Here is a 19,804-nt window from a genome sequence, read left to right as displayed (position 1 = left end):
GAGAAAGAAATACGGTGAGAGGAAGTCAAAGTGGGGCTATTTTCTGGGGACACTCCACCGATACGTCCCAACTGAATTCACAGATAGGGTGTTTAATCAGCTTAAAAGTGTCACATTCTCTAACTGGCAAGGGAAACAGATCATTTGTAATGTGATTTGGTAATTGTTTAAGAGTACCATGATATTCATTTACTTTAATGCTGCTGTTGATGAAAATGTAGCTTGTTTTGGTCGGCATTAGAACATAGATACTTCTATTATTCCCACCTGGGAACATGGTCACCAAAATTATTCTGCCTCAGACATACCTTTACATTGATTCTAACACTACTGACCTTTTTAAGCAGATCTGGTACAAGCTAGATTACCCATGGCCTCTAGCTGCAAGTCAGTGTTGTTGTCAAATTGATTTGGGATGCAGGAAACTCACTAATGACAGGTCCAGAGGTCGCTCCATATTTTGTCTGTGATAATGTTAAATTATGAACAACAAATCTGTGGTAACATCATCAGGAATAGCTAGTTAATATTAGCTGTTAGCTGTTAGCAGCTGGTGGGCAGCAAAGTCCTGCTAGCACAAGGTTTTATTGAGTTACGGTTTGATGTGTTCAGGCTCTATTCAGTAAATATGACTATTAGTCACTATTACTTAATAAGTACGTTATAACATTATCATGTTGTTTGGTTTAACATCTTGTACAATTGAGTTTTTGTAGAGAAACTTAAATAAATACAGCTGAGATGTATTCACAGAAGTATGAAAAAGATATTCAACAGGGAAATATGACTTTATAACAAAAACCCACAAAGAAACACATTCTCTAAAAATGTGTATTTCCTTTTCTCATCAGCTATTTTATTCTGCCTATCATTCCTACATTTGAGTACAGTCCGGAGCGCCACGTGAGGGTTACGGGGCTAATTACGGTAATTGATTGTAAGTGTTGTTTGACAGCTCCCCTGATGCTGGTGAACAAGTGTGACGTGGGCACTTAGAGGCCTGCTCACCAGCAGCCGCGGATTGATCCGTCTGATCGATAGCTGGGTCTGTGCACAGAGACCACGTCTGAGAGGGTTCACGTGCGGTGCTAATGGTGAGCGGCGTGTGTGGTTTTCCTGCTGTGTAATTATTCTCCAAGCTTAAGGCTTTGGCAGCTAGTAAACCTCTGCTTGGTGTCTTTTTTTATTTCTAACAGCTAGGAAATGACATGTGTGCCCTTTATGGAGGCAACATTCACATAAGGGATACAACAAGGAACAGGCTGGTATTCCGCTTAGAAATTGGTTTTATTAATGCAACTTAACTCACTCGTGTGCTTTCTGCTATGTTGTTTTCAACCTGTAACCTTCCATCAGAGCTGAGATAGGGATTTATAAGGGGACAGTGAAAGACCACGGTATTACATTGGAATGTAACATGGCCGTAGTAGAGCAACCATTAATCTCCCTCTCTGGCCCTTTCCCCCCTCAAATACTTTTTTCTATTTGACCATTTCCCATCACTGCCAACTTCAGGAGCCTCAGATTAGAAACAAAAAAAATCAGCCTTCGTCACAGCTGAGGCTCACGCTTGGCGAGTTGGCAGGCTTCTGTGTCGGGCATCGTTCGAATGTGTCCGGTCTGATATTTCCCCTCTATCTCCCATGACCTGATAATGTGAACCCTCTAATGAAGCTATTGTGTGCCTGTCCGAAGCCATTGTCTTCCGGAGGGAACTTTCCTTTCTCTCTCCGACATGCGCCGCGCTCTGTGATGAGCGCACCTGTAATGGCCAAATCTCTCTGTCTCCTGTCTCCGTTCGCTTTTCTTTCTCTTTCTCTGCCTTATCATTATTCTCATTTTTGGTCAGTTTTCCACTTGGGCAATTTATTTTCTCTTTTTTTACTCACCCTGTTTACCTTTTCTGATGGAAAGTGTACCAATGAGGTGTTTGATGCAATAATCCGAGTCCAAGGAATATAATTCAAAACCTGACAAAAAAGATAATGGAAGAAATATTTGTAAAGTTATTATTAGAGGTATATAATAAGTTCAGGATCCTAGTTGACAGTCGATATGCAAACAATATAATGTGAAGATTAGATGTTAGAAAAACACAGTGGAGATCCTGAGCAATGAGACATTAAAGCTTGGCTTCCTGTGTCAAAGAAACGTATTAAGATGTATAAGTGGCCCAGTGATGTAGGGATGCATACCGGTATCCGCTATTACCGAAATACCGGTTACTGGTGGCTACGGTATACCGTACCGAAATCAGATCCGGTTTCGATACTTTTTTTTTTTTTAAATTTTATTAATTTTAAAAGTGAGTCCGTGGCCCGTGATGGCGGGTGTTATAAATTAGATTGCATAATCGTTTTTCTTCATATTTTATGTATTTGTCATTGTTTGTTCAATACTAGAAAGGTAAAAGTCCCACAAATGAACTGATGGGATTTGTTTTCTCTCACCAGTGAAGGCAAATGTTGATTGTAAAGATGAGATTTGTTTGTTTGTGCAATGCTGAGATCTCATGACCTTTATTCTATTATTTATTTGTTCTATAGTCGAATCTCAGGTTTAACATTAATTATAACGGTCTGTTTGCATTGACAAGATGTGCTATTCACGCGGCACACCTGATGGCGGGTGTTATAAAAGATATTCCATAATCGGTTTTCTTCATATTTGTTATGTATTTTTCATTGTTTGTTCAGTACTAAAAGGTCCAAGAAGTCCCACAATTGAATTTAATATTAATTTGACATGTTAACTATATCGTAAAGCGCTTCATGGGAGTAATTGTGGGATGATACATTTTCAAAGTATCACGATATGTATCGGTTGAGTATCGGTATCGTTCAGTGGTATCGGTATCGTAAAAAACTCAACGATATGCATCCCTACAGTGATGTTTAAGTGACATTGTACGAGTTGTAAATTCTACATATTGACCATACTGTATGTTTGTGTTAATATAATCTATTGATGTAGATGAGCAGCTAGCTTTGCCTGTCCATGGCAGAATGTTGATTTGAGTTATTTCTGTAAGTTTACTCAACAACCCATACAGCTATGTTGAATTACATAGTGAAAGATTTAACAATATTATTCTGAACCTATATTGACAGCATTCAAATGTTTGTCTGAAATGTAGGCTTCGATTATCACATATTAGAAGACTAATTCTGATGAACTCTGATTGGTAGTTAGAAAAGTTCATAATTCATCCCTAAATCCTTAATGCTTCCAGCTTTACAATACCTTGAAATAATTCGATTTTGGATTAAATGTCTTTTTGTGCTCTTGCTGCTCTCACTGACAAGCATTCTTTAAATTGACTCTGCTGTTATTGACCACAGGTATGCTCAAATTCATCAAACACTGTAATGACACCAAAGCCAGTGTGAGTCAGTGTTTGTTGACGCTGTTATTTTATATCTTTTGTGTGAGCGTGGCTTATTGTGCTCTGAACTCAATGAAGAAAGACAACATTTGAAACTGATTACATTCACACCTGTCACAGATTGAACTGACTGGTGTTTAAATGTCATATTCCACTTAATTCCCCCTGACAAAGGAAGAGATTTGTTTTTTCTTTACCCTATGAAAAAATAAACTGTGGGAGCGTAGATGCATATGTGACTTCCTTCTTACATTTCTCATTTCCTTTATGTAAACAGTGTTGAGTTAGAGGATAACACTTTAGGTGGATGCGTGAGTACATTTTTCTTTCATGCCAAGATTTCCTGAAACTCATACCCAGAGTGACACACACACACACACACACACACACACACACACACACACACACACACACACACACACACACACACACACCGTGCGCTCGCAGACAGTGAGAGCCGAGCACCGAGGACACCTTTGATGAAGCGAGCTAAAGAGCCTTTGATGTTGTGCGAGTGTATGAGGCTGATTCCAGATGCTTTGTGCTCTTCAAGGCCGTCCTCCTACGGCCTCTCCCACTAAATTAGAAATGGCACCTGTACACCTCCCTTATTCTTAAACAATCACTTACTGTTTTCCTCTTGCTTGTCTACAACAAATCATATTTGTTTCATTATGTTCCTCTCACTGAGGGGGGTGTAGAGAAGTGAGAATTGCTAAAGAGAGAAGTACTTACGTGAGTATTGGGAAAAAACAAATGCACTTCAAAGACCTATATAACTGTGTTAAATTACACACAATTATTACCCAGTTAGTTAAGGGAACACATTTAACTGAAAACAATGGCAGTATGTTTGCTTACCCCATATCCTATGTTATAAAGCAGACTTATTAACTTTTGATGTATTATTTGCACCGGTACAATAATAGTTCTGATCCTTTACTTAAAGGTGGGGTAGGTGATTTTAGAGAAACCAGCTGGAGTGCGCTAGAATTTGAAAATACACAACCGGAAAAAAATCTGCCACTTCCTTACAGAGCCCCTCCTCCAACACACACGAACGCGCACATGACCAATGAGGGCACGAGATAAGTTTGTGCACAGATGGAAGGCTGACAGGCAGGTAGGCCATCCAGTTATTTTAGCCGGGCCGGCTAAAATGATTGGTCGTGCTTTTTACAGTACTATGGCTTCCACAGATGAATTTTTTTTATGGATTTATTGTCAAAGCATTTAATATATTCATTGCTATCTGGATGTTTAGAGCATTCCATGGAATATAACAAAAAGTGTTAGTGGTGTATCAACAGCTTCAGTACAACATCACTTTTCAATTATTTCAATGAATAACATTTTACAAGGTAAAGTCTTGAATTTTAACTTTTACATAACAGAGCTTTTAGAAAATGTACTTGAGGTAAATTCAAAGTATTACATAGTTTTCTTAGAATTTAAACATTGAGGCATCATTTTGCAGCTGATGCATTGGCAGTTCATAGGTTGAGTTCATTGGAGGTATGAATGGCCAATAAGTCACAAATAGGTATAGAAATGATAAAGATAAGTTTATGGGAATTTACGTAGCAATTTTCTTTTTAATTTGTTGAATGGCGTGCTCAGTACATACATTTACACATAAATTATTTAATAACCAAATTTAGATTATTCTTTATCAGCATTGTTAAAAAACAAAATCAATATTAGCCTCAAATCTGGTTCCAGTCAGCTCTACTACTATTTATAGTGTTGGGGGTTTCTGCAAATGCATTATTGATCATGTTTTGAATGCACTACCAAATAAATGTAGTGGAATAAACAGCACAGAATTGTTGCCTAAGATTTACTTGTGTAAAGCCTGGTGACTTATCAGTGACTAGTGTGTTTGTTCCATCTTTGGCACTGATATGTTCATAAATATAAGCCTTTAACAAGTTTAGCTGTGTTACTTTCTCTGTTGTTTACTGCCATAAAGCTGCACAGCAGTACAACAAAGTGCACACCAGTGTTGGAGCGTTTTATATTTTTCAGGTGTGCCTGTGTGAAGCCACTACAGAAGCCTCATACTATCAGGAAACAGCTGTCCAGCTCTAATCTTTTTATGAGCGATATGCTGTTTTTAATGAAAGCCCTCGCAGCTCTCCACAATCAGCTAGCCATATCAGAGCTTATATTTCATCCTGCTATTGTGATGTCATCACCGGGCGCAGGCATAATACATAATTCCCTGTGTTATGACAAACTGTGGCCCCGGGCCAGAGAGGTATATGAACGCTTTTGGGCCCATGTCAAGTCCATGCCATTTGTGCTGGAATAATCGCTCGGGGCTTGTTGGTGGATCATCTGAAATAAGGGCTGGCATCGAACAAATAGGTCAGGGCCATTTGAATAAAAAGTGGAGAAGTCAAATGAATGGCGTTACAGCAGCTCAGATGCCTGTAAACTACCTCACTCTCTCCCTCTCTTTCTCACTCCTTCCCATCACATCCAACACACACACACACACATGCACATGCATTACTTCTCTATAGCAGAGAAGCACAATGATGATAAGAACAGTGATTTGTTTCCTATTAGTTTTCAGCTGGTACTGGTTAAAGATACGAATAATGTTAAGCACACCAAACATATTTGTGTTTTTTGATTGATGGATAATGAGAACTAAACTGGTGTAGCCTTAGCAAGTCATGTAAAGCTGTTTCAGAAGTGTAGGAAGCCAAGTAACAGAACATATAATGCTCTGGGATTGCTGCCAAAGAATCTGTGTATTTAAATGATAAGGCTGGAAATATTCTTTTTTTTTTAATTCTCTATAAAATCCATGAAAAGACCAAATCCCACACATAATTGGTTATTAAAACTATAATAAGTATTTTCTGTTTAGACAAATCGTATTTAGATTATTTTTACCAGGGACGTTCGTTGTTGTCCAAAAATGATTTAAAACACATTTATGAGCCATCAAATTGCACAGGCTGACCATCATCCATTACCTTGAACATGATATAATGCAATTTGAGTTAATGCTGCATATATTGTACTGAAGCTGTTGATACACCACTAACTAGCGCAACACATATTTAATAGCTAAAGAAAATCAAAAACAACTGCACTATTTCAACCTTTGTTAATGTTTGCTAAAACTAAGGAGCTTTAGAAACATGTCTGAGCATTATTTTATATTCGAATGAGTCAACTTATTTATGACGTATTTTTATGAGATTTGCATCATCAGTAAGACAACGTGGGCTTTGGAGTGCTCCTGCAAAGGAAGGGAATGATGCATAGTTGATTTGGATTAGCAGGAATCCAACAGGACAGGGAGCGTCATAAAGATGAACGCATACCTAACTTAAATAAATGCAGGACTGAAAGGCTAATGTCGTCATGGTAAATCCTACACCACCTGTATTGAGTGTTTTAAAATGTGATCATAAAGGCGGGCGGATGCTGGCTCCAGAGACGCAGGGTTCTTGTTTCAGTACGCCGGCCCCCAACCTCCACTCTCCCAGCCCCAAAAATCTTTATCTGCTACATGATGCATGAAAGCACACTGTCTTCTCATACAACTTTACATGACCCCTGACCCTATCTGCACAGATGCAATATGACCTAGCTGCCACCATCCATTTTGGCCTGTGGAGTAGATTCAATGAATTTTTATTATCCTGCATGTGTATGTCACTCGGTTTGGCTCTTTCTTTTGATCTTCATCGCCACCAATATGTCTTGGAAATACATCACTTGGCGCTCGAGGAGTAAGATGTTGAGAGAGATCTTAAGGTCTCCTGTAACATAATGTCTTTGTAGTTGAAGTCCACAAGTCTGTAGTAATCTGCAGAATACATACTCTGTGTGTGTGTGTGTGTGTGTGTGTGTGTGTGTGTGTGTGTGTGTGTGTGTGTGTGTGTGTGTGTGTGTGTGTGTGTGTGTGTGTGTGTGTGTGTGTGTGTGTGTGTGTGTGTTTGTTTGTTGGTTACTATACAGTAGATGGCAATTTAAACAGGATTGCGACTGATTTCCAACCACGCTTTCCTGGCAAACTGTAGAGTGTTGGTGAATATTTGAATTACTATATTTTTATAAATGTTGGCATTCAGTTGAAATGCTGGCATGTGTTCAAATGTGTTCATTCCAAATATTCCAGCCTATTCTGCTGTTCTTTTCTGCACATAATCAGGGTAATTCTTAATCACCAAATGCTATTTTACCAATTTGTGTTCTGTACCAGAATGTGGCTTCAATAGAGATATTTGTTCTTGATATATGAAGGTTTATATGGTATGTGGATGGACTGTCTGCACTACAGAGAGACGCCTGTGTGTTCATCTGCCTTATTCAGTGTCTTCTTTTGTTCCCCCAGGAGCCTCTCAAATTGTCAGAGCCAGGCAACAGCTCTATGTTCCCCAGAGGGAGCCCAAATATCCAGGGAATCAAGCGTCATTTAGCCTGTAAGAGCCTTTTCTTTCCTCGACACTCTGCATTGCCTTTTATTTCCCCCTCTCTTCTTCTCTCTCTATCCTCTCAACAGTGCAAACATTCAATCTTTGATTTCACATTAGGTGGTCTCATTCCTTTTGCCTCGCCTTCCAGCCCATCTTATTGATCAGTTTTTCATCTTTGTGTGTCTTTTTGGACAATAATAGGGGACACCTATAGCTAATGATTTTTTTTTTTTTTATTATTTGTTTCCTGTACAAAAGTTGATAAAATCATAGTTTTGGTGAATTCCTTAAAGAGTTCCGAAGTAAACCCATTTCCTGTGATTGGATTCGTAGTATATATTTTAAAAACTTACAGTAAAGTTGATGGAGCATTATTTGTTTTACAAATACAGAACGAAACATCAAGACCACCTGTTCCAACATTTAATGCACTTTTATTATCAGCATACTCCTAATGAACAGCACACAGTGAAAGCATCATGTCTTATCCGTTTGCATTTATGATTCAAGCATGGTCTTCCTTTACAATCAAAGGCTATTATGTTTTGGGAGGGAAACCATTTATATCTCCACCTCCCTGGGCCACAAACAATTACATTGTTTAACTGTCAGCGATGACAGGGATAGGGACATACTGCTGTAGCATGGAGATGTGTGTATGTGTGTGTGATGTCTTTGTAAGTGCAGTGTATGAACCTTTACGACTGCACTTATAGTGACTACGTATTACGCTGTGTTTTAACAGATCAGTTGTAATGCAACATTTTAGAAAACGTGTACAAGGTTAGTGAAGGTTTTATCATATACGGTTACTAGATGGCACTGTGTGCAAAAAGGGTGACGCGAGTGAAACTTGCAGAAGTTATCAATAAATGTATAGCAGATGCCAGACCGTTTTCACCGGTCACAGTTGCATGCATTCTATGACATCAAAAATATTCAGATGTAGTGCCAATGTTTTTGGATGAGGATCTGGAGAAACAGTTCTCTGTGGTGAAGTAACATCAAGTAGTTTTTCCAAAGATTCTTCAGGATTTTAGCATTACCTAAACTCCTAAAGATTTAAATAATGTGATGGGGTAGAATATACATATTAGAACCAATTGGTTTGCTTTAAAGCAACACAGGCTGGAATTGAGTTACATTTGTATTAAGATATCCAGATGTGATTGGTGGTAGTGATTGGTATCCATTGAAGCTAAGCTATCAAGGGCCATTTGTTTCTCAGAGTATAATATAATGCAAAATAAAACCCATGTTAGAATTTTGATATAAATCATTATGTAACACATGTCTACATGCCGCTCATGTAAGTGTGTGAGAGAGAGAGGGAGAGGGAGAGGAGCAACAGCTGTCAGGATGTGATGACTCAATTTCTTGACAAGCCTGACACTGAGCAGCCATTTGGAAACTGAGGGAGATTCGGGATGATGAGGAACTGCCACTGCCTATTAATTCAACCTTTTATAACACAACTACATTGTCTTGTTAAAGAAACAGCTCACAAAGGAAAACAGATATCCAAGTATCCATAAAAGCTTCTCAAACATCCCACTGAAGTACGATGCACACTAACATTGCTGCTGTTTGGTTCAGGCTGAACATTTTTCACTACACATTTAAACAGCCAGTTGAAAATCTGCAGCTTCTCTTTAAAGGGGCCTCTTATGCTCATTTTCATATTTGTATTGTGTGCCTCCACTGTGACATGTTTCATGCTTTAATGTTCAACAATGTTTTTATTTTCTCATACTGCCTGTGCTGCAGCACCTCTTTTCACCCTCTGTCTGAAACCAGAGCCCAGTCTGCTCTGATTGGTTAGCTGGACGGCTCTATTATGATTGGTCATGTCCTGCTTATTTTCCTATCATGTACAATGTGTTGGAGTGGTAGCCAATATAAGCGCAAATGTTATGTAGTGATGTCACTATGTTACGGAAGTAAACAAAGGAGTCCAATGGCGGGGAGAAACTCCCTCTGGAGGGAACTTTAGGATGTTATCCTTTAGACCATTTACTTGCACAAAAACCAATATAAACATACCACAGGAAAGGGAAAACTCCAAAAAGCATAATGAGCCCCCTTTAACAACATCTTATTCCTCATCAATAATGATGTACTGTATCCACTAGTCTTGTATTTACAGTACTCACAGAGGAATCCATTAGAAAACTATGACTTTGGATTGGATTTGATATAGTATGTGTAATTTCTTGCTTTCCATTATCTAAGCATGGTTGAATTCTGCCTCTGTTGGATATACTCTACAATATCTCTGTTCTTCTTCTTGGCAAGTTATAAATGGGAATTAGAAATCCCCGTTTCAAATAGGAAAGGAAAGATCGGCAAAGGAGACATTGTGTAACTTTATGTACAGTATGTGAATCTACTGCATGCTTCCAGAGATCTGATTCAAGGTCGCTCAGTGGACATACCAGTGTCCTCTCCAGCTTATCTTCACTCAATCACTGTATCACATCTGACATAGTGAAAAAAGCAACATTCTATGTACAGTACAACACACACACATACTAATCTATTCCCTATGAGATAAAGATAACCCCAGAAACCACAGGTAACACGCTAACAAATCACGAGAAGTTCACTTTATCAGCAGCCAAAGGAGACCTGGCAACCTGTCTCCTCGCTATTGTTAATCGTTCTTTCTCTCTCTCTCTCTCTCTCCAGCCTCCATCTGCCTTTCCCCCTTTTCTTACTCCCATGATCTCTCTCTCTCTTTCCTTCCCTCTCACTCTCTGTCTCCCTCTCTCAGTCGTTCCTTGAAGCCCGCAATTTAATAACATCAAGTGCTGTCAGAGGAGGCATTGAAAAATGGCTTCTATAAAACATTACGGCCTTAATCAGAGTGCGCCGAGGATTCTCCCTGCTGCCTCCGATCCTCCCCCCCCCCCTCTTCCTAGAGCGCACCCCCCCCCTCCCCAATCCCCGCCTCTAATGAATTAATGTTGAAATATGCAGGGGCTCAGTAGTCATTAGATGTGCGCTGTGAGACGTGATTTAAGATGGCTGCCTTTATGTGTCTGCCAGGCAAGATGGAGCGGGACGGGCCCGGCTGGACAGTGATTGTCTTGGCTGACTGAGTCAAAAGGGCTTTAAGACCACTCTTTGGGGAGGTTGATGTGTTACCATGAAGGGATTTCTAACAGAGTTAGATCAGTTAGTTGGTCAGTGCTTTTGTTTGTGTTTTTAGTAGGAAAAGCAGTGAAGTGTAATACATTTGAAATATGGACATGTGTTCAGTGGACACAGAGATGTGTGCTGATAAGGAGATGAACAGTATGTCTTGCTCTATTGGTGTATTGTATTATGCTTTAGCAATAGCATTTTGTGTTCATATGCAATCAAACCATGCCACCAAAGCCTAGGGTAAGTGGTCTGATCTGGTATTATGTGGCCCTGATTGGCTTACTGAACTGGAGGCTCCTGATGAAAATAAATCAACATTTCTAAAAGGGTTTCTGTGAACTTCTTTTCATGCAACTTTCCGTACAACTAATCGCACTTTCACTTCTACGCTGTTTCTTGTAATTTGCATCTTCATTCTGTGTGAAACCTGCATCTCTGTAGGTTCATCACAACAAGCAGCCCCTTCTACATTTGATGCATTGTTTATCATACACATGTAGGTTACAGCTTCTTCAGTTTAGTTGCTTCATATTAACAGCTGTCTGCTGACAGTAGACTGGTAGATTTATTTATTTAGATTTGAGCAATGGTTTGGTAAAGTTCCATCGGTTTTAGAAAATTCAGCCACGATAAACTGCAATCCTTTTTAAATATGACGACTTATTTTTGGATTTTGCATTGTTGAGTTTTAATTGTGCTTTATAAGTCTAAAGATAAACTATACTTTAGTGTTAAATGTTTTCTTAAGGTGTCATATAATACAAAACTAGTCCACATAACTTGTACTCCTTACGGTCTCATTTTGAAATAGCATTTCCTAATCGGTATATATTCATACTGTAATATGTTCTCAAAGAGGAAACCTAAAATGTAAAGGCTGTTATACATCTCACCAGCGCGCTTCACAGAATTAATAAAATCCTTGATACTTCTTCAAAACCAGCCTTACCATCAAACACTCTTCAGACGGGTGTTAAAAAAGCAACTTCAAAGTAAAGATGCTGTAACTTTTCTGAACATTTTCTGACAATGTTTCATTACCGCCGGGCAGGTCTATAATCTATTTCCTTTGAGACTTCTTTCTTAAGTCGAGATCACACAATTATGAGAGCTCTCATTCTGACGGCAGGGCGGAAATTAATTAATAAATAAACACTGCATTTTTACATTCATCAACATGCGGTAAGAATAGCTCTAATTATCACAGGTGAATTAACACTTTCATTTTTGTGTCAAAAAATTAATTGTATCCCTTAACAGCTATTCCCAGGGGGAAGTTAAAGAAGAGAATGGGGAAGGTAAAAGGAGAAAAAAAAACACAACAGTGCAGACCACCAGGAGTGCTAATTGATGCTTTCAAAGCCTTGCATCAGTGTTAACGTCTTTCCACGAGAGTGTACAGTGTCCCACAGAGAGATGCCGTGGGTAGAGCCTTGTTACAAATACTCAGATGTCAAGTCTTGATCTTCAGGACCTGGCAGGGAAGTTGTCTTCATCTCCACTTAACCAGGCATGCTGACCGAGAACAAGCTGTATTTAGAGCAGAAGCAGCATGGGGTAACTATTATGTTGAGACAAGAGTTAAATGCGTAAGTCATGTGAGGCATTTTGCTGTCGGAGCATGCCAGCTACGACTTTTACCTTCAAACATGATGATTAGATATTTTTGTACAGGTAGATTTACCAAGTATAGCAACGCTTTAGATCCAATCCAACTTTATTTATATAGCTCATTTAAAAACAACAGAGTTGACCAAAGTGCTGTACATCAATAAATATATAAAAAAGCAGCATAAATACATTTAGACAAAACCGATAGGCCAAAAATAAACTAATGTAAAAGCATGAGACAATAAAACCATACTTATAGCCACAGACTGAAAACCCTCATACATGATGTAAAAACATTTTAAAACACAACAAAATAGAAAACCCCAATTTAGAAAACAGACTGATGGATGTCAGTCAGAAAATATTGTTTTGTGGTCCAGTATTTCTGCTATAGGTTAACACATACTTACATATTGCACACCAGCTCTGCCTGGGGAGGGATAGACCTGTGGAAAATAGCCCAAAGATTATTCTACACTAAAGTCTTCATTCACACGTTTAGAAGGTTAACCGTCAAGTAGGGCTGTGAGTAATGATTATTTGTATCATTGATTTCTCTGTCTGTGTTTTTTCCAATTAATTGATTTATACTTAAATTGTGAGAACATTGCAAAAAAATAATCCCAGAGTCCAAGGTGAGGTTTTATTTAATCTGACCAGCATTCCAAAAACAAAAAAGCTAGTGAATTGACATTAACATTAAATGGAGAAAGGCAGCAAATCCTCCCATTTGAGAAGCTGGGATAGCCAATGAATGGCGTTTTACTTTCACTGTCTATCCACCTATCAATGTATGGAGGAAATGTTCCATCTCTTCTGTCGAGTATACCGTGTGCTATTTTTTTATTGTCAGAAGAACAAAGAGATAAGACCACAGAACTTCTTCAAAAAAAATTGGTTGACTTGTCTTCCTTACCATTTTTTTTAAACATCTAAGTGTCTGTGTTCTTCTGAGTGGGCCTGCCCTATCTAAGTGTCTTTAGCCCTTTCCCCATTTTGTGTGTTAATGTCTGAGTGAATATCCTTGTACCTCAGATGTGACTGAATGACAGAATGAGTGGGAGTGAGTGTAGGGATCACTTCATGCATGCCTACTGTGTGCATGTGTGGTCAACCCACCTGTGAATACCACTGCATTAGCTGGGCCATTAGCACATTTAGCTGTCTGTAATGCCCGACTGTTAGTGACACGTTTGGGTCCCCCCTCCACTTAGGCCCCACATTTGATAGACAGGGCTGACATGCCAGGTGACAGTGTGTCACCATGTTGCAGCGTGCAGTGCCCCCTGCTCCAGAGACCACGTGAGATGTTGTTGGTCTTCTCTCTAAAAAGAAATCAGCTGGGTTACTGGCAAATATAAAATTACAGTAACATTTCAGCACTAATAACACAAGAGTGAGACATACAGTGCAATATAAGAGTGGATGTGCTGCGGTAGACTCGTTGAGGCTAATTTTAGTTCTAATATTTGCAGTTTGATTCGTTGTTGGGACAACTATCTGAGCAAAAGGGTTGAAATCTCTCATCATACCACAACTATAAAATGAAATTGTTGTGATCACTGTCAGATACATTTGATGAATAAAAGTAACACTGATGGAAAATCCAAATCCACAGAGTAGTTTGGATTAGTAAAATTGTAATTTAGCAATGAATTATATATTGAAATAAACAGCTGCTAACCACTCTTCATGCATTTGTTTGGCGCAGAATCTGCTTTTTTAAAACACTTTTCTGCCATTATTATTCATATCCCTGTCCCACTTTTGCAAAGTAGAGTAATATTAGGCCATCAACATGTTGGGGTTCGAACATATCTGAAATGGAGACTGTTATTCTTTGGCAATGTTGGTGCACACATCGTTATAATTATTGTTATAGTTCTTGGTGTGGATGGCCTTTAAAGCATGTAAAGCCAAATCATGATACACAGATGGTTATTCCTTTTTGTCAAAGATGTGCATGCATAAATAACATTTATATAGAATATGTACCTTTTATTGTTATATGGGTTTAATTAAGCTGCCTGCTAAGTGTATAGTTCATAGTTGATGCTGACATGTGAAATATTGTCAAATGACTGTCCTTTCAGTTTTTTTCAGCAGCTAAGGAACACATGTTTTAGGCAAGGCAAGTTTATTTATATAGCACCTTTCTACACAAGGCAATTCAAGGTAAGCACATATATTTTCAAACTACTCTCCAGCTTAAACACACCAACAATGATCGTGTATAGTTGGATTGACTAAGAAGATAATAGCACTTATCTGTACAGGCTGAGGTGTGCATTGAAAACATGCTCTCCTCCAGTGTATAAACGGCATGCTGTGGTCAGACACTGGAGTTTTACTGTCAGATTAATCTGTAAGTGTAAATCCAAACGTGGATGATGTGAAGTGCTTCTCAATCTTAGCTCAATATACTGCACACTGCCAGTTCACCATAAATGAAGCAATTTGATGAGCTAAGTTTGGACACGAGAGCCTAATGGCGGCATTAAAGAAGAGACCTGAGAGATTAAATGGCCGGACATCATTCACTTTAATCACCTGTTTCATTATTCAGTGGATGGGTGCCACCTGGTCGTACATGAAGGGTGTCAATGGGATCCGGGGTCTGAAGAGGAGTGAGACGCCCTAAAGGGAGCTGTGGCCAGACCAGATAAACCTCTTTATTTTCACTGGAGGCAGGAACACATCCGTCTGGCTCAACGTGTGTTCGCTTTTTGAAAGATAGGAAATAAAAGAAATGAATTATATCTGTGTTGGTCCGATTTATCTTTGAAAATGAGGTCATTTCTTTAATCTACTTCACTGGAGATTGCATCGTTATGATGAAAATCCAAAGAAACTGTGTTCACAGGGGTTGGAAGGTGCAGCAGTATTACAATCTGTTACTTTAAGTTATGCTTTACTTTATGTGTTAGGCTGATTGAATGATTGGGGGCAGCCAGATGCAAGCTGGAGTCCTATTATGGTCTGAATCTGGATCAGTTACTTCTTCTACATCAGCAAGATGGTTATTACTATCTTGCATTTCTGTAGAGTGCAGAGTGTATTATGAAATTGAATAAACATCACAATGAATGTAAAAAAGCTTTGACCCTGGCTTCCTTTTAAAGATGGCCTGTTCTTTGTGAACAGTGCGTCTCACTTTCTTTAACTTGTATTTTTGAAGGACAGCGCAAGTAACCTCCGCTCCATATAAAACGTTTGATTTCTGGGTAAAGGTCAGGACACAGGAAAAGTAAGCCATGCCTATAGGATGATTCACAGCCTCGCATCTCAATGCAGTCCCACCGTCCACTTTTCACAGGCGCACACCACAGAGGAGATAAGAGAGAGAATAAGCTGTCAGCAGCCTGAGTTCGCCCGTCCCCTCTATATTCTTCACATTACTACAGAGGGAACAATGTGTCTGCAGTGGCAGGTGGCCATAGTTCATAATGTGCTGATGCTGACCAAGTGTCAGTTTGATCCATGGGATAGCTGAATGGGACGGGGCTATGGCTCCTGAATCCTTAAGCAAGCAACTGTGTGGTGCTCCTATGGGGACGGTCGGAGACATGATACAGATGAGACCGGCAACTATCTGCCTAATGGCAGACAGATACAAGCAGAGAGAGAGAGAGAGAGAGAGGGAAAGAGGGATGGAGAGGGAGGAAGAGAGTGGGCAGGACAGATGAAGGGTTGAGTATCACGTTTTAAAAGAGGCACAAAGGCAGACCCTGCACTTGTCATTCGGTGTTATTTGTCATCACAAGCCTGTAACTCTATAACTAATGATCTGAATCCGTCCCACAAACAGTAGGTGTTTGTAGGGATGTAGCCATTGTGTCGTAACAGTTTGTGTGAACTGCTGAGGCTATTGCTTTTGCTTCTTACATTTGGTGGTTAAAAATAAAAGAAAGTTCTCTTCACTGATGGAAATGATCATTGCTATACCTACAAACTGCATGTAGTAATGAATGAGCATCATCACCATTACCATCACGTGCATGGCGGAGATGAGAAGACTCGTTAACACAAGTGAAAAAGAGAGCTAGAGAATATCTTCAATCATTTTATTAGGATGGAATCAATTTAAAAACAAATGTCATTGGGCTAAAAACCATGTGGAAAGCAGCATGCAGTGTGTCCTGTACAGTTTGACAACACTTGTCCAATAAAAGGGAGCTACCAAAAGTCACCAGATGATGTTAAACACTCATTTGGATACAAGCGACCTCATCTTGCTTTCAATTGCATAAAACCGCATTGGTAGAACTTGGAAGTTGAAAAGACTTCAAGTCATCTCCATCTGTGAAAGTGGAGAGGAAATACCACAAACTGTGTATCACTTGAGAAACACACAACTATACGCTTTTGTTAAATGCTGTGGAAGTGGATTTGAACAGACCACAGCAACCTAGGTAGAGGTATGTACTTTTAGTTTAAAGCTCTGACACAACTACATTTGGAGTTAGAACACAGTTGTTTACACAAGTACAAACACACACACACTCCTTGAGGCAGGTTTTGCAGTGAGCGATGAGCCGAGTGAGCGTGATCAAAGCAACAAAGCACAGCAGAAGAGACACACACATCTTGAGCAAAAAAAAAGAAGTGTAACTCACACACGCATCGACAGAGCTACTTTATCAGTCTCAGCATCTGACTCACCAGCATTTACATATTCAACAAACTGTCACATCCACAAATGCACAGTGGAGCCAGAGGCATTTGTTTGAAATAGATAAATTCATTAAGGTATCAGCGAAATATTTACACAGTGACAATATATTCATGTCAACTAAACAATGCTCATGATCAACTGTAACATGTAGCAGCATGTCTGTGGACTCAATATGTTTATTTAATAAGGCTCAAATGTGAGATGTTGCAAGGCAGAAATCAGTGTTTTCAGTTAATTAATAGAAGGAAAGTCGGATGATAATGTGTTAATCTCATGAACAACAGCAGAACAACACAACAAATGCACATTATCAGACTAGTTGTTGATGTTTCTAATACAGATAAGATAATTTTGTTCTTGTGTGCAGGTATTTGTGTCTTTATAGGTCTTGGTAATGTTTTATTTTCCCTACAAATATTCAACTGACTGTCGGTGGGTTTACCCTCCACAACATCGCTGACCCCAGCTCATCTTCTCTCATTGTCCCTCCCTCCTCTCTCATGTCCGACTCCCTCCCTCCCTCTCTCTCTTTCTCTTTTGGTCTTCCTCTGCGATTTATTGCACGGTGCGGGCAGACAGCAGAGAAACCTCCCTGTATGGAGCGATCTGTCATCTCAACATTATCATCCAAACACACCGCCTTCCATATTGTGCTACAAGGGCTTGGGCAAATTGCTATTTTTATGGGACATGATAAAGGAAATGCTACCTTATGTTCACATTTTTTACTGCCCAATGTTAGAGCAGGACATGCCATGATTCACTATATTGGAAACAGTGTGTGTGTGTGTATGTGTGTGTGTGTGTGTGTGTGTGTGGGGGTAGGTTGAAAGAGGGGAAATGAATATTGTTGTAAAATTGTCAACCATGAAACATTTCTACAGAGGTTTCATTCAATAGATCCTCAAGTCAGTTATAACGGCAACATAGCACACAAGTCTCTAATGGTGGGTATATATTGAAGAAGAAATATCAAGTGGTAGATTAATTTCATTTACAAATGGCAACACTGCTGCATATGTAATATGTTTTAATCTCAAATAGAACACCCATATGTGAATTATTTCTAATCTTTTTGGGTCAACTACTGGTTCTCGTAAATCAAAAAGTCGGAGACTCGCAAAGGGTAAAAGGGCAAAATAAATTGTGAGAGGGAGAAAAAAAGAACTCTAAAAGGCAAAAGGTAAACCTATTACCATGTTCTGGGGTAAGACAAGTGCATGTTGACTTCATCTGTCTGCTCTCTCTTCTCCTCTCCTCTCCTCCTGTCTTCCTCCCCTCCTTCAATCCTTCTCTCCCCGAGCCCTCGGCGTGCCTGACAGCCAGCGCTGCACCAAACTGACAGGCCCTCAAACCGTGGCCAAGAAAGCGAGCATTAATTAAGTCATTGCTGGACTGTAATTTCCTTGAGAAGTAAAAAAATTTCCTCACACGCGAAAAGGTTACCAAGACCTTTTCTGTGTCAAAATTACCATGCGTCATGAATATTAATGCGCTTAATGAAGACAACCTTTGGTTCATCAAGAATGTTCCAGTAGCAGGTGCCAAGCTGATAAACTCACTCGGTGAAGGCTGTTTTTTTCAGTTTTTCTCTTCCATCTCTTTCTTCTTTTTCCAGTTTTATGTCAGATCCTTAGAGAGTCAGTTATTTAAATCAACATCTTCCTATCAGAATTTACTCACTCCCGTAAAAACACACACCCACATCTAAACACCTTCTCCTCTGATTCTCTTTCCTCGTCCTTGGGTTTGTTTTTCAGGCCTGCTGACTTTGGTTGACAGATTTCTAAAAGACATTTTGATTTTAACTGTTTATCTCTGGTCTGTTTGAGAGAATAAAATTCAGACATCCCTCGTATATTTAGCTGAAAGTATCATTCAGCCAATACTGTTAGCAAGACGGGGGATGTCTTTAAGCATGTTTAAGCTTTCACTGTCTATAAGAAAACCTAAATGTTCCAGTGAAAATCTTCATCTTCAGAGAAATCTGATGCCAGTTGTCTAAAGTGCAGCCATGTATTAGTGTTGTCTTTCATGTAATCCGTTGTGGCTCTGGCAAACATTATTTTAAAGTTCATCCAAAGCTAACATTTAGCTTCAACTAGCACATGTGAACTATTACTGATTGCGTATGAACCACAATTTGCCATTAGTTTGAAAATTGCATTGTGCCTGCATGATCTGTGATATCAATGGTGTCACTATTAATCACCACAAGAAAATGTAGTTCTTATAACAAGCTAAATTCTAAAAATGATAAAACAAATCATAGTCCACACTATTATATATATTTTTCTTGTGTTTCTCGTCAAACTCCTTTGATTTATTCAAACTTCTTGCCAGAAACCACAAAACTAGGTGACGATTTTTAGGATTTTACCACAATTTAGGACTTAAGTAACGGCTCTCATGAGAGCTTTACAAATATCCCAAAGTAAAAAACTTCCATATCGTATTATGGGTGTGCAAAGGCCTCATATAATACATATTTTCTCAACAGCATGGATCTTTTTATCTAGAGTTTGCATTGCGGTCTCCTCTACA

At 39.2% G+C, this 19,804-nt stretch overlaps 1 protein-coding gene across 1 annotated transcript in view; it reads left to right on the top strand.

Annotated features, from left to right (window-relative positions):
* tshz1 (teashirt zinc finger homeobox 1) overlaps positions 1-19,804 on the top strand; it is a 145,768-nt gene that overhangs the window by 77,313 nt on the left and 48,651 nt on the right. The window contains exon 2 of the mRNA XM_034200957.1: positions 7,746-7,833. The gene's annotated coding sequence lies outside the window, so the exon portion shown is untranslated. The remainder of the gene's footprint in view (positions 1-7,745; positions 7,834-19,804) is intronic.

This window comes from Gymnodraco acuticeps, unplaced genomic scaffold (assembly GCF_902827175.1).
Source record: "Gymnodraco acuticeps unplaced genomic scaffold, fGymAcu1.1, whole genome shotgun sequence".
NCBI lineage: Eukaryota > Metazoa > Chordata > Actinopteri > Perciformes > Bathydraconidae > Gymnodraco > Gymnodraco acuticeps.
The sequence above is the reverse complement of the archived record's forward strand: the minus strand, read 5'-3'. Positions and strand labels throughout refer to the sequence as shown.